This window comes from Cimex lectularius, unplaced genomic scaffold (genome assembly GCF_000648675.2).
Source record: "Cimex lectularius strain Harlan isolate CLEC.00 unplaced genomic scaffold, Clec_2.1 scaffold327, whole genome shotgun sequence".
NCBI lineage: Eukaryota > Metazoa > Arthropoda > Insecta > Hemiptera > Cimicidae > Cimex > Cimex lectularius.
The window spans coordinates 289,609-302,856 of NW_019392865.1; the positions used below are offsets into that span (position 1 = coordinate 289,609).

The 13,248-nt window shown below is 35.1% G+C and overlaps 1 protein-coding gene across 2 annotated transcripts in view; it reads left to right on the plus strand.

Moving 5' to 3' along the window:
- Positions 1–8,121: 8,121 nt before the first annotated feature.
- LOC106670253 (flocculation protein FLO11) overlaps positions 8,122–13,248 on the plus strand; it is a 58,475-nt gene continuing 53,348 nt past the window's right edge. For both annotated transcript variants that reach the window (XM_014400423.2, XM_014400424.2), the window contains exon 1: positions 8,122–8,270. The gene's annotated coding sequence lies outside the window, so the exon portion shown is untranslated. The remainder of the gene's footprint in view (positions 8,271–13,248) is intronic.

The window sequence follows — 13,248 nt, forward strand, 5'->3', positions numbered from 1 at the left end:
AAGGCATCTTAGTTGTAAAGCCTTATGACGCCTCTTTAAAAAAAAAAAATTGTACTAAAAACCATGTATTGCTTGGTTACAAACCAACCTTCAATCAACAAAAGAATAACTGTGGAAACTTTTAAAAAGTCACAAAATTTTGTATCTCCAGGTATTAAAAGATTTAAGATTTTCTTTTTTAGTCGTATTTCATCACTGTTTAAGAGTGATATCTGATTATGCATGTTATTTGTTAAATAACCATTGAGGTTATCAAAATATGTGTATATATTTATAGGCCCATTTCCATCCAATCCGTGTTTCAAAATATTTGAATCTTTGGTTTGCAAAAAGTTAAAACATGATATCAAAAATGTTATTATTCCCTAACAACATGGCTTCTGTACTGGAGTTACTAATTTGCTAATATATCAAAATTACATTTTGGATGCTATAGCCGATGGTTGTCAGGTGGATTCTGTATATGTAGATTTTTCCAAGGCCTTCGACAAAATTGCTTGTAAAATACTTATTACAAAGCTAGAAGCGAAATCTTCAGCTTTCGCAGCACAGTTATTTATGTGAACACACTCAAATAGTTAAAATCAAGCCTTGGATCTCTTCTCTTTTCTTGTGTGCCACAAGGCTCCCATCTTGGTCTTTTTCTCTTTCTCCTCTTCATTAACGATATTCACCTTGATCTTTCTGGTACCGAGTTGCTTCTACTCACTGATGACCTAAAATATATATACCCAAATTTATTGTACCTTCGATTGCATTAATTGACAAAATGCTCTCAATAAACTTTCCAGCTAGGGGTCAAACTAACAAACTACTTTTAAATAATTCTAAATGATTTACTATCACATTTTCCTGCAAAAAATCTCCTATTTTCCACTCTTGTACCATTAATTGCAGTTTGTTAACCAGAGTGTATTAGAGATCTTGGGGTTATCTTTGATAATAATCTCACCTTTAAGCTACATTTACAAGAAATCAAAAATTGCTCCTTTAAAATGCTGGCTTCATCATCTGAAGTACTTATCAGTTCAAATATCCTTTTTGCTATGTCCATCTATATAATTCACTTGTTCGATCTACTCTTGAATATGCCTCAATCATCTGGAATCTGCACTACTACACTGATATAAAATTTGTTCAAACTGTACAAATAAATTCATGCATTATATTTCCAATTAAACTGTCACAACAATAAATCCTCTGATGATACCATTAAATCATACTTCAATATTGCTGATCTTAGCTGCAAAAGAAAATATTTTGAGATTATTTTTATTTTCAAATTAATAATAATTGTATAAATTGGGGCGTCGGTGGCCGCAACGGTTTAGGCATTGACACGGCGCTCATCACTATAAGGTGAAGGTCCCGGGTTCGAATCTAGAGGCCCTGTATTCGAACCAGACATACTTACAAATGGGCTTTTTTTTTAAACACCGGCACCCTGAGGGTTTATATGACCTCTGCTGTTGCGAACCCTCATAAAAAAAAAAAAAAGTGTAAATTCTCCAGAAATCTTTGGTAAACTCCAATTTTATGTACATCCTTGCCACCTTAGAAATCAGAAAATATTTTTCACTGAATATAAAGGAACAAATTTTTCACTACACTCCTCCATGCATTGCATGATGATAGAATGTAACAACATATGGAATGCTGTTGATTTATTTAATACTTCCGATTCCTCATTAAAACGTCAGTTACTTAAAGCATAATAATTTTATTTAGTTTTAAAAAAAGCTAAAAATGTACTATGTATGTATTGTAATGCTTTATTTTATTATTTTTATATATATTTTTTTTTATAATTCCTAGTCGGTATAATTATATAGACAGGGTGTTAAATTAAATCTTTATGTTGTTTTATGTATAAGGATTTTATTTAATTTTTCATTGATGTATAGTGTAGAGTTTTATTCTTTATATTGATGAGTTAGTTATAAGACTTGTATTGTATATATTTTTTCTCCTCACTTTTGTATACTTTTTTTAAAATGGGTTTTTGAACCGTAAAAAAAAATGTATCAATTGTGAATTAGTTCACAGTATTCTACATGTATTTTAGTCGTGTGTTCTTCACGTGTTTCGCCATCTTCAGTGGTTGGACAATTTCCGATACTAATACGTAAATGCGTTATATATTAGCCTAAAGAAGTTGTTGGCAAGTTGAAGCTTCACACGGTTTCCAAAACATAAAATTATTTTTCCCACTGTCAAGTGAAAGGGGACAAAGGGAGTTAAAATTGACATAGCGACAGTAAAAGAAATCGTCTGCTTAGCCTAGCATCCAGTTTCACGCCCCAGATATTCTAAGGCGAAATGCTTTAAACAATAATAATTATCCCATATCGTCTTAATTGTTTCTTATTAATTTGTCTTTAGTCGGTTCCGTTTTAAAGATTTTTACCTGCCGTCTGTAATAATTGGTGCCGGCGGCTATCAAAATAGAATCAGACCATAATAGTGAACCCTACTTTCTGCACGGTTTGGTTTTTATTTTCATTAAATTTTTCTTTACTCACTCTCGTTGGCACGACGTTGAAATTATTACTTGCTGAGTGCCGGTAGTCAAGTTTCAAATATGTATTGTTCAAAATTACCCGTGGTTTTTGTTAAGGGATAAAAATACACGAACTTAACCTGGTGCGACTGACCTGTGAATTATACTAGTACTTAATCAAACTTTAACAATTTAATAATATGAAATTCTTAAGCAAAAGAGCAAAAGTTCAAAACACACCTCAAACTAAACGATACACACTGTTTGAAATATTCAACGGAGCTATTTAGAAGACGTACAAATTAAAACTACACCAAACTAATATCATTTGACATAACTACACCCATTAATTCTAGTAAAGGAAATGCTGGACATTACGCCAAAACTGTGACAAAGAAAACGCTCAACTCACAAACATAATACAAACTCCGACACAAAAAATCTATTTTAAAATCAAACAACAAATTCACACACAAAAGACAGACTAGGAATGGATAATCCAAATTCAGCCACTCACAGAAGTATTATTACAAAATTTTGAAGAGAAACATTTCCTCGAAATTACGTCAAAACATGTATAGATACGTAGACGACAACAACAACAGCATAAAAACATACTGACAGACCTGAACCGATTACAAAAAACATAAATTCACGGAAGAAATAGAAACAAAAAACCCTATTAACTTCCTAGACTTAACAATCACAAAAACAGACGATAAACTATAATTTGACATATACAGAAAACCGAAAGAAACCGGCATTCAAGCCACCCACAACGACACAAAATGTTAGCACGGAATACATGACTTACTGAAACAAACTCCACTAATTCAAGACTTGTACAAAAGAATTAAAAAGAATACAGACCATAGCACACAAAAACGGCAACAAACACAATCAACAAAATAATAAACAGAACACGCACCAAAAACAAACACTACATGGACCATATTCACATTCATTGGGAAAGGAACGTACAAACTAACTTATTTAGCAAATTAGGCAGAAAAACGGTGTTGAAAACCTCATACATAATAGGGAAATTGCTAAGATAAAACATCGACAAGACAAAAAAAGAAAAAAAACGGAATATATACACTAACAAGCGAATGTGGAGACAAATGCATCGGACAGACAGTACGAAAAATAAAAGACAGATACAGGAACATCATTTAGGGACAACTGGGGAAAATCGAACGTACTTAATAATATCGAATACCTAATAGAAAACAACCACGAACTTTCGACAATACAATCAACTATGAAACTAGTACACAACACGCGAAAAGGACGAAAAGAGACATACTCGAAAACTTAGAAATATATAAACGGTCAATACTAAAAAAATCATAAATACGCAAATTAACTATAACTCACAAACATCATTTAAAATATTACACAAATTAAAAAGGAAAATGACCGAAGATATAAAAAAGACCAACTAGAGTAATAAAAAAATCTTAATTTATCGAACTCACCGACAAACAATACTAATACCTATTCAGCCCCCACATCATCCTCGACCTAGTAACAATTTCATTCTTCAGAAATCATCCAAACATTGAAGTTGGCGAATGCCGAAACGCGTCTAAACTTCAGCGAAGATAGGCAGACCAAGATGATAGGAACTATAAAACAATAGGTTTATTACCCTGCAGACACAGGAGCAAATCTAATTTTTTTAATTAATTTTTTTTTTTGGGGGGGGGTTACATAGTATCTGGGTCAATTTGGCACCCATTCCAGTACACGGTTTTATACAGAGGAGACAAAAAGCCTATTCGAATTTTGGCAAGTGACACAAGAAGCAAAATTGAAAAATCTTTTATTATAAAGGATAAATGGCGTCTTTATAAAATAAATAATTGAAGACTCTATACCTTGATGGAAAATTGTATGAATAAAAGATTTTTTTTAAACGCAACAATAGATTTTCCCCCTTTATTTTGTATTGAACATTGTCGCCTAAACGCTTTTGAATTTTGTGTCAGGCGCCGTTAATCTTTTATGCCAGGTCTAATGTTCGATGCTCCACGATGGAAGGCCGATGGTTAGGCCGACTTTTAGCGCAGTACAGCAAGGTACCTTTACGTTCGGGTATTTTGAATTTTATTTCAGGAAGCAAACGACCACGATGTACATCGGTTGGAGACAATAGATTTATTGCTCTTACCCGCACTACGGAACAGTCATTTAGAGGTTTTCTTGATAGATATCAACTCCAGACGGTCCGAAATGAGCACTGCAACAATCATCAAAAGGCTTCGTGGGAATAGCTTAGTCTAGGGCTTCCCAAATTTTTTAACCAGCGGACCCCTTTCATTCAAGTATTTAAAATTAGATACTTATAGTATGTAATAGATTAAAGTTTTATCAATTAGCCACTCCATTCCTAATGAGGTGACACTATGAAAACAAACATTAGATTGGCATACTTAACATTGATTTATGAATTAATGAGAAGTGTGAGGTTGTTTTACCCTGCACAATTTGGATATGTTGGATTTAATATTTAGCTATGATCCAGCTAGATAGCTAGAGACGGATGTAGGGTTCAGCAACTAGACAGCTTCGGTATTTAGTTTTAGTTGCTGTATAGATGGAAAATCCGGATTCCCATGGATACTTTGTGGCAAATGGAAGAATACGTTTTGCTTTTTCAACGAGCAGTTGAACTTTTTTGTTACCCAGACGTAGCCAAAAATGGGGGTAAGTATGGGACTCGAAAGTAGATTTCAAGGTGGCCTCTGAAGTAATGTCTATCAAATATTCAAATTCACTTGAATATAGACTGCTTGGCTTGAACTGAAAATGGTTCATTCATGATCTTGCAGCTTTGTATCTCGAGCAGTTGGGAAGTAGTGCACAAATAACCTCTCCAAATTTTAAAGGTGTTCACATATTTAATCAATAAACGTGCACGTTCCCAAGCTCCTGTTTGTTTTCTTTAAAAAAATAATTTAACCCTGGAAAACACTGCACCTATTCCTTCTCAACAGATTCATCTCAAAACTGGAATTTTCTTTTGAAGGCTCGAACTTTGTCATTAGCTAATCTTTAAATAACGTATCGGTTGAAATGAGAAAGCTAGTGTCACGAGCGGGATTCGAACCCACGCCCTTCGGCTCAATAGCCGTTGCTCTAACCACTTGAGCTATCGTGACTTCGTGAGTGTGTTCGAATCCCGCTCGTGACACTAGCTTTTTCATTTCAACCGATACCTTACATAAAGACTAATTAATTGAAAGAAGTCATTTGGTCAATCGGACCACGAAATATAATGGATTTGTCATTAGCATCAAAAGTTATAACACTCTTTCCTTGCACAGAAATACTCATTTCATTCATTTTCATGAAAATATCTGATAAATACGACAGTATTCAATAGCCATTTTTCATCATTGAAAACTTTGGCTAATTTGACATTGCGGTCCATCAACAGAGATAAGACTTCAAAACTTTCCCAAAATTCTTCTGTAATCGGGAAAGTGCTTTTCCACTTTTCTCTGCTTGTAGGAGCAGGAAATGATGAAAGCTTCCCATATCGTCGCATAGTGTTGTGAAAAGCAGCAACTAGAAATAATAATTTGAGCAGACTCATCCAAAACTTTCTTAAAAGAGGTTGGAATTTGTTTCATAGCTAAAGCGTATCTGTGTAGAACACTACGATTCCTGATGCAATTCTTCGATTTATCTTTTATCTTAGTAATCACTCCGATCGTTTGGCCAGTCATTGCTTTTGCACCATCTGTGCAGACGTCAATGCAATAGGACCAAGGAATTTCTTCAGTTGTAAACAAATCGTCCCACAAACGGAGTATGTCAGCATCTGTTGCATGGGCAGGAAGTGGTTTGCACAAGGTAAGTCCATTCAAGAAAAAAACCAATCAAGTAGCTGACCCAACGTCGTCAGTTGATTCGTCGAGAAAATGAATTGTGTTGGATGAGAGAAACCGCAGTTCTTTCACATTTAAATCAAGTATCCGTCTTTTTACAGTATTGTTTGATAAGGGCACAGAACAAATAAGTTTTACTGTTTCTTCATCAAAATACAATATCGTAAGCACACGGTTTTATGAGGGTTCAGCAATGGAGCTTTACCTGCCACTCGATAACTTATCCATTAAGACGCTTTTAGTGAGTTTTTCATTTAAGTTTTTTGCATGAATTTTTAATGAAGATTTGTGAAGCAGCAAGTTCAGTGCGCTTCCTCCTGAAAAAAATCAGTCTTTTTCCCCCGAGGTCTGCGTGTTTACCCTCAAAATGAAGGCGCAATTTAACTGAAACCATTGAACTGTTTCGAATGACTTTTGCGCAACTGATCTTTACCCTCTATAAATCCCAAATCTAAGTGGCTGTCGTGGTACTTAGCGTACTTGGAACACTGTACCTAGTTTTCACAATGAAATCTCTAGGCAACCGTCCGCAGACCACCGTTTGGTAAGCTATGGTCTAGTCTCTTGACATCCCACTTTAGATTCTCTGGAAAGGCACCGATCTTGGACACTGGGGGACTATTTCCTTAATGAGTGCCGGTTTGGTTTGTGACAACCAGATTACCGGGACCGTGTGTGCAGAAGAAGTGGAGAACGCTTTGCTTCTAGTGCCATGCGTGAGTCACTGCCTTTTCAAAGACACTCAGTGGTATGGGGTGGAATAGTCCATGCCCATACCGAACTTATTATAAACAGAATGGATCTTTGACGCACTACGGTACATTACAGAGCTGTGGTCCCATTCATTATATAATACATTTATTGGGGATAACGCCTTTATACTGGATAATGTTCGACAGCATGTTGCTCGAGTTGTCACCCATTACTTGGAGCATGTAGGAATTACCTCAATGCATTGGCCAGCACGTTCTCCTGACAATCTATAGAACACGTATGGGACATGATAAAGAGACGGGTTACGCATTTTTCACCGGTCCGACAATCGTTGAACAGCTTCAAATCGCTCTTGTTGAAGAACGAGATTCTGTTTCTCAAGACGAAATCCGATCTTTGAGTGTATATTCAAGTCTATTTACTCATGTTAATGTTTGTATATTTATTATCAATAATTAACTTATTTGTGCATTATTTACTAATTACCAATAAATAAGTGCACAAGTTAGGTTCCTCCGCGTCTTCTGCATTGTTTGTAAAAGGGATACTAGAAAGAGGAGACCGCAGTCTGCAGACATAGGGTTTGTCCTAACAAAAAAACCTTTGCTCAATCTGCCTGAGAAAAACGGTCTTTTACCAGATTTGTTAAATGCTGCTCGACTTTTGACGGCGTAGAGACAAATTCTATAGGATTAAGTATAATAGAAGATTATGAAAGTCCGGGATTGCAGATAAGAGTGAGAGGGGATAGGTGGGTGTCATAGAACCGCATATCTTTCCAGGTAGATTAGATATACAAACAAGACTGGGGGGAAAATATGATCAGGGATGACAAGCCCGAGAATTTTCCATGCAATTAACCGTTTAAGCCCTTGTTGAAGAAAGCTTTAACCCAATTAACCACCATGATAGCCGTTCTTTAACTCTTCTCCTTCCACTCGGCATTATTTCCCCTTCTCCATCGCGTGGCGCTTCGATCATGGAAGGCCACCACTTTCAGAGTTTCAGACTTCAGTATTTACTGGTACACCGTGTGGCTCGTACTAGTTTTCACTTTTTCGGGTTTTACCTTCTTTTTACTATCTGGAACGCATTTCCAAACGGATTTTAACAGGTGGATCGTGTTTGTTGTACAATTCTAAGCGGATCAGAAACAGGTTGGTGTTTAATTTTTACCTAATAAACCTACCTAGATTTAAACGATTAACGATGAAACCGATATAATCGTTGGTTTTTTTATTGAACTAAAGGAAAAACAAAATAAATAAACATAAGAAAATGTAATCGCGCTCACTTTCTACAAGGATTTGCCTAACGGGATCGGGAGGTCGAGCTGGAAGAGCAGACTGTCGAACGGTTAAAGAAGCTGAAAAAAATTCATCCTTAGAAATCACTTGCAATAAAATCGCAATTACAACAATAAGCCGTTATAAATTTATATTTTCTTTAGAAAAAAAATCGACCTTATAATAAACCAATAAGCTTAATTAGAACAAATGAATCTGACGTATAACAATAGAATGTTGTATAAATGGTTTGTGACCTGCCTTAAAGGGCTTTCCTGTCACACCTGTGCATACCTTCGTAGTTTTTGTTTTATGGCTTCTGAAGCTTCTATCCTTTGTGAGTCACTGCTCGAGACGTGGTACGTGTTTATATGAAAATTTGTTTATTATGCTTTCCTATTTGTTCATATTTTTCTCGATGTCGCAGTCGTGATGTTAAGGTCGATATAAAAAAATATTAACGTTTTTAATTAAGGCGTAGTTTTTGCAAATATGTTGGAAGAAATGCCTAATCGTTATTCAACAAATTTAATAAAACCTCGTTGTATTTATCATTATCTGTTCAACATGTTTTCTTTGAGTGTTCCAATGGAGATTTCGGCATTTAATCACCCACTACTCAGGCTGTAATAATAACAAAGGGGGAAAAAACACCATTCCCAAAAATTAATCTCATTATTGTACTGCTTTTAATCATTAGACAAAATTTCAGGAGGTCTAGGTTGTTCTTTTTTAAATACAATTCGTAATATAATAAATAATTGAAAAATACGACATAGTCGAATAAAATAAAACCTAGTTATTTTATTTTATTTTTTATTTTTTTTTAAAGACTAAGGTTCTCTGTGAAGATTTGACTTCTAATAAATTCAGTGTATTATATAATAAAATCGTCATTTTAATTACGATTAATTAAATACATAATAAGGTTTAGTTTTTAAATGGCCCTGTTGAATTTCTCTTGAATATATAACGTAGAAAAACCAAAAATATACGATATACGGTATTTTTCAGTATAGTTTTAAATTTTTACCTCTTTTTTCGGTATTTTTAATATTTCGATCAGGGTTCTTCAGAGCCAGTACAACTTTGAAATTTTAAATGAGAACGCGTACTTTTTTTATCCGCTGTTTTAAAGGATTTCTTTACACTGAAAAGTATGGAGCAATTATATTTTAAGTTGGTCAAAAAATGGCACAGTTGTGGCGCAAAATGCGAACTACTTTGTGATGACTTGGTTACTTAATTCAGGAGTTTTCCTGTGCCGATTTTCGAAAATGACATCGATTGAGATCACCATTTGTGGTGAGCTCAGATTCATCAGTCGTTTTGTCCATCACATTTTCTTCTGTATCGCAAAGAGACGTCCCTATTAACCGAAATCAGCGTCTCGAGGCACCCGGACAAAACTCCCAAAAGCACTTCCGGAATTTCGAAGGGATGAGTGTAGATTTGTGGGAACGTACAACAAAATGTTTAGCTCTTCAACAAAATACTGTGGTAAGTTTTTCTATGGGCTGCCATCTGATCTACACCTTATATCTTGTGCAACACGGATAAGCGATGTGTCGTTCACCGGGAGCGAACAAGAAATTCCTGGGGGTTTCAACTCGACTACTCGACGAGCCATTTCCGCCACTTTCAATGATATCGTACACATAAACCAGATCTTGACAAGAAAAACGCACCCTTTGGCTCGTTTTGACTGACCAATAAAATCTTATTAAAGAATATTTAAAATTCATGGAGGCAAAGAAAAGTTGGAATTTAGCGCTAATGATGCTCATTCTGTTTAAATCCAATAAGACCAGTTGTGTAAACAGTATCAAAACAATCATTGACAAAGCAAAAAAAAAAAAAAAATAAGAATCACATTATGGAAAATACTTAAGAATTTCTTTGGATGATGTTATGTGTTTGCTATCAATGGTTATGCACATTTTTAGTTAATAAAAGGTTGCATGTTTTTAAAAAAGGTACTCTACACGTTTCGACCATCTATGTAATCCCTGTTCGCTGTTCTTAATGCTGGAAATATATAGAGACCTTTTTTTAAAAAATATAACCGTTTATTAAATAACGTGCTTAACTTAACGTCCTAGTACTCACTGCTAGCAGACCCATCAAAATTATTGTAAAACCAACTAGCACTAAAAAAGATATTTTTGTTTTCACATACATAACTTTGTTTTTCTTTGGCCAATTTAAAATCTGACTGCGCCATCGTTTGTAGTTTAAAACATTGAGTAAAAAACTATACGTTCTTATTTAAAATTTCAAAGCTGTACTGACTCTGAAGTATCCTGTCAACAAATATTTTAATCAAAGTGGTAACAATTTAAAACTAGACGATATAATATTAAATATGTATTTTTGGTTTTTTGATAACGTTATCTGTTCAAGAGCAATTCAGCCCGGCCATCAAAAAAGCATTCTCTGTATAAGTAAATGATATAATTAATGCAATTTATAAAAAAAAATTTACCAGTAACGACAGTAAATAGTATGAATTATTCGAAATCAAAAAGCGCATATATTCAATTAATTTCATTAAACAAAAACCTTCAAAAAAGTTATCCTCAAGTTTTTTATTCCTCTGGTTTTGTAATGACTAAAACCAACCCTTGTCATCTGCAAAGGAGAACGTTGATTATAATTACCAAATATTGGTTAAATTTTGTTGCAATCGACTCTATGGTGTTATTTGAAGAATGTATTTTTCAAAATAACAAAAAATAATCATAATTAGTGGCTCATTGCTTCTCTTTTTGTTGGATATTTCTCATTTTTATTATAAAAAATTCGTAAGCTTGACGTATGTCATTTACGTTTCGGGAAAGATAGTTATACAATCTGTGAGTGATCTTTTCCAAAGAGTTCGTAAGCTTTTCCATCGTTTTTATTGGATTTTTTTAAAGGAGATTTTCGAGGCACTTTCCCCCTTCTCATTTGTACATTTTTATTTTGAGCGGAAAGAGCTTCGAAATACATCTAGCTAAAAAATAAAGAAAAGTTGGAAAAGCTTATGAATTTTTAGTGTTATTTTTTTTTGCATATTGCATCCTTTTCTGTTAGAATCAGTATACAAAAGTAAAGAAACATAATTTTTGCGATATCGCGATTTTATGATGTGTCTGTCACATATCTTCAGTGATTATTCCCTCCTTATATCCTTGATGAAACGCAATGAATACAAAGCAGCTAGGCTCGGCAGACTAGAATGATCGGAATAAGCGAACCTATCAGAAACTCCACGAAGAAAACTAGCAGTTTAAAAAAAATATATTCCGGTAAACTAAAAAGAATCTACCATTCCAGTCAAACAGTCAATGTACTAATTGTTTTGTAAAAATACTGGACCATAACGGAGAAGGGTGTTTGCAAAATCATCATCATATCTAACTACCAAAAGCAAAGAAAAAAGTAAAATAGAGAGAACAAATTGGAAACCTAATTTTTTACGCCCCGACACGTCATTCAGTTGATTTTCTCGAACTTTCCATTCCAGCTGTCATGATCGCGGCCTAGAAAATTCTTTAGAATCATCTCCTGGCTGCATCGGAAACGGAGTGAAATGCATAAAAGGCTTTTCGAAACGGAAAAAAATATCCAAACAGTTTGAATATATAAGATTTTGCATTTGGTCCGCCTGGCCCCGCTCGTTCGGCATGTTACCGCCTATCTTCAGTAGGTGGTAATGATTTGTCTGTCCTAAGGAGTGAAAATCTCAAATAGGTACAATGACACAAACAAAACACTGAAGATGGCGAAACTAGGCCGACGTGGTTCTAAATTTTAGTTCAGAAGATGGCGAAACTAGGCGGACGAGGATCTAAATTTTGGTTCAGAAGATGGCGAAACTAGGCGGACCAGGATCTAAATTTTGGTTCATTACCCCTCGGACCTCAATAAAAAAATCCCTACTGAATTTAATATGTTTACACGTAATCGGTATGAAGTTGACGGTTGTTCAATTCACACAAAAATTTATCACAATTTAAATTTATGTTCGTTTCAGAGTTGTCGAAACTATATCCTTTGCTCTTGATAGTAAAGACTATTGCTTGGGTATGTAGTACAAGCTTTTGATAGGGTCTGGCACTACTTTATATACTTAAAACACTTCCTACCCTCTCCTTATCCTGAAATCCTACCTAACAGACCTGCTTCAGAGTGAGGTGCGTCAACGAGTTGTCGGAAATCGGGCAGATACAAGCCAGCGTCCCACTAGGGATTGGTCCCATCCTTTATAACATTTACAATGTACTGCTGACCTATCTGCACAATCCAATACCATCATCACAACCTGTAACTCGAATCCTACCCACGCTACATCCAATATCCAAGAACACCTAGTGCTTATCGAATACTGGTGCAACAAGTGGAGTACAGACTGAATGAAGGAAAATGTACTCAGTATACGTTCACATTGGTGGGGGAAAAAACAGCCTTCTACTGTACTTCAACAACAAAGAGATACCAACTTCACTCAAGTCAAATACCTTCGACTATACCTAGACAGCAGACTGACGTGGAATCCCCACACAAACGTAAGAGATAACAACTTAACAGAAGTGTGTAGAGATTAGTGACCGTTAATCGATAGTTATTCAGATATCGTGAGATGTGGTCGGGTGTTTTATATTTACACCCGACCGCATCTCACGATATCTGAATAACTTAACAGAAGATTTGGACAACTACGAAGACTCCTAAGACCGAAATCCGTAATGACTGTCAAACCTCAACCAAGCCTACACAAGACAGTACTGCGAATGCCAAGCCAGCCAACATCCAGCGCATCTAATCCTTCGAATCAAATTTCCTCAAAAAAATCGTCAAAGTCCTC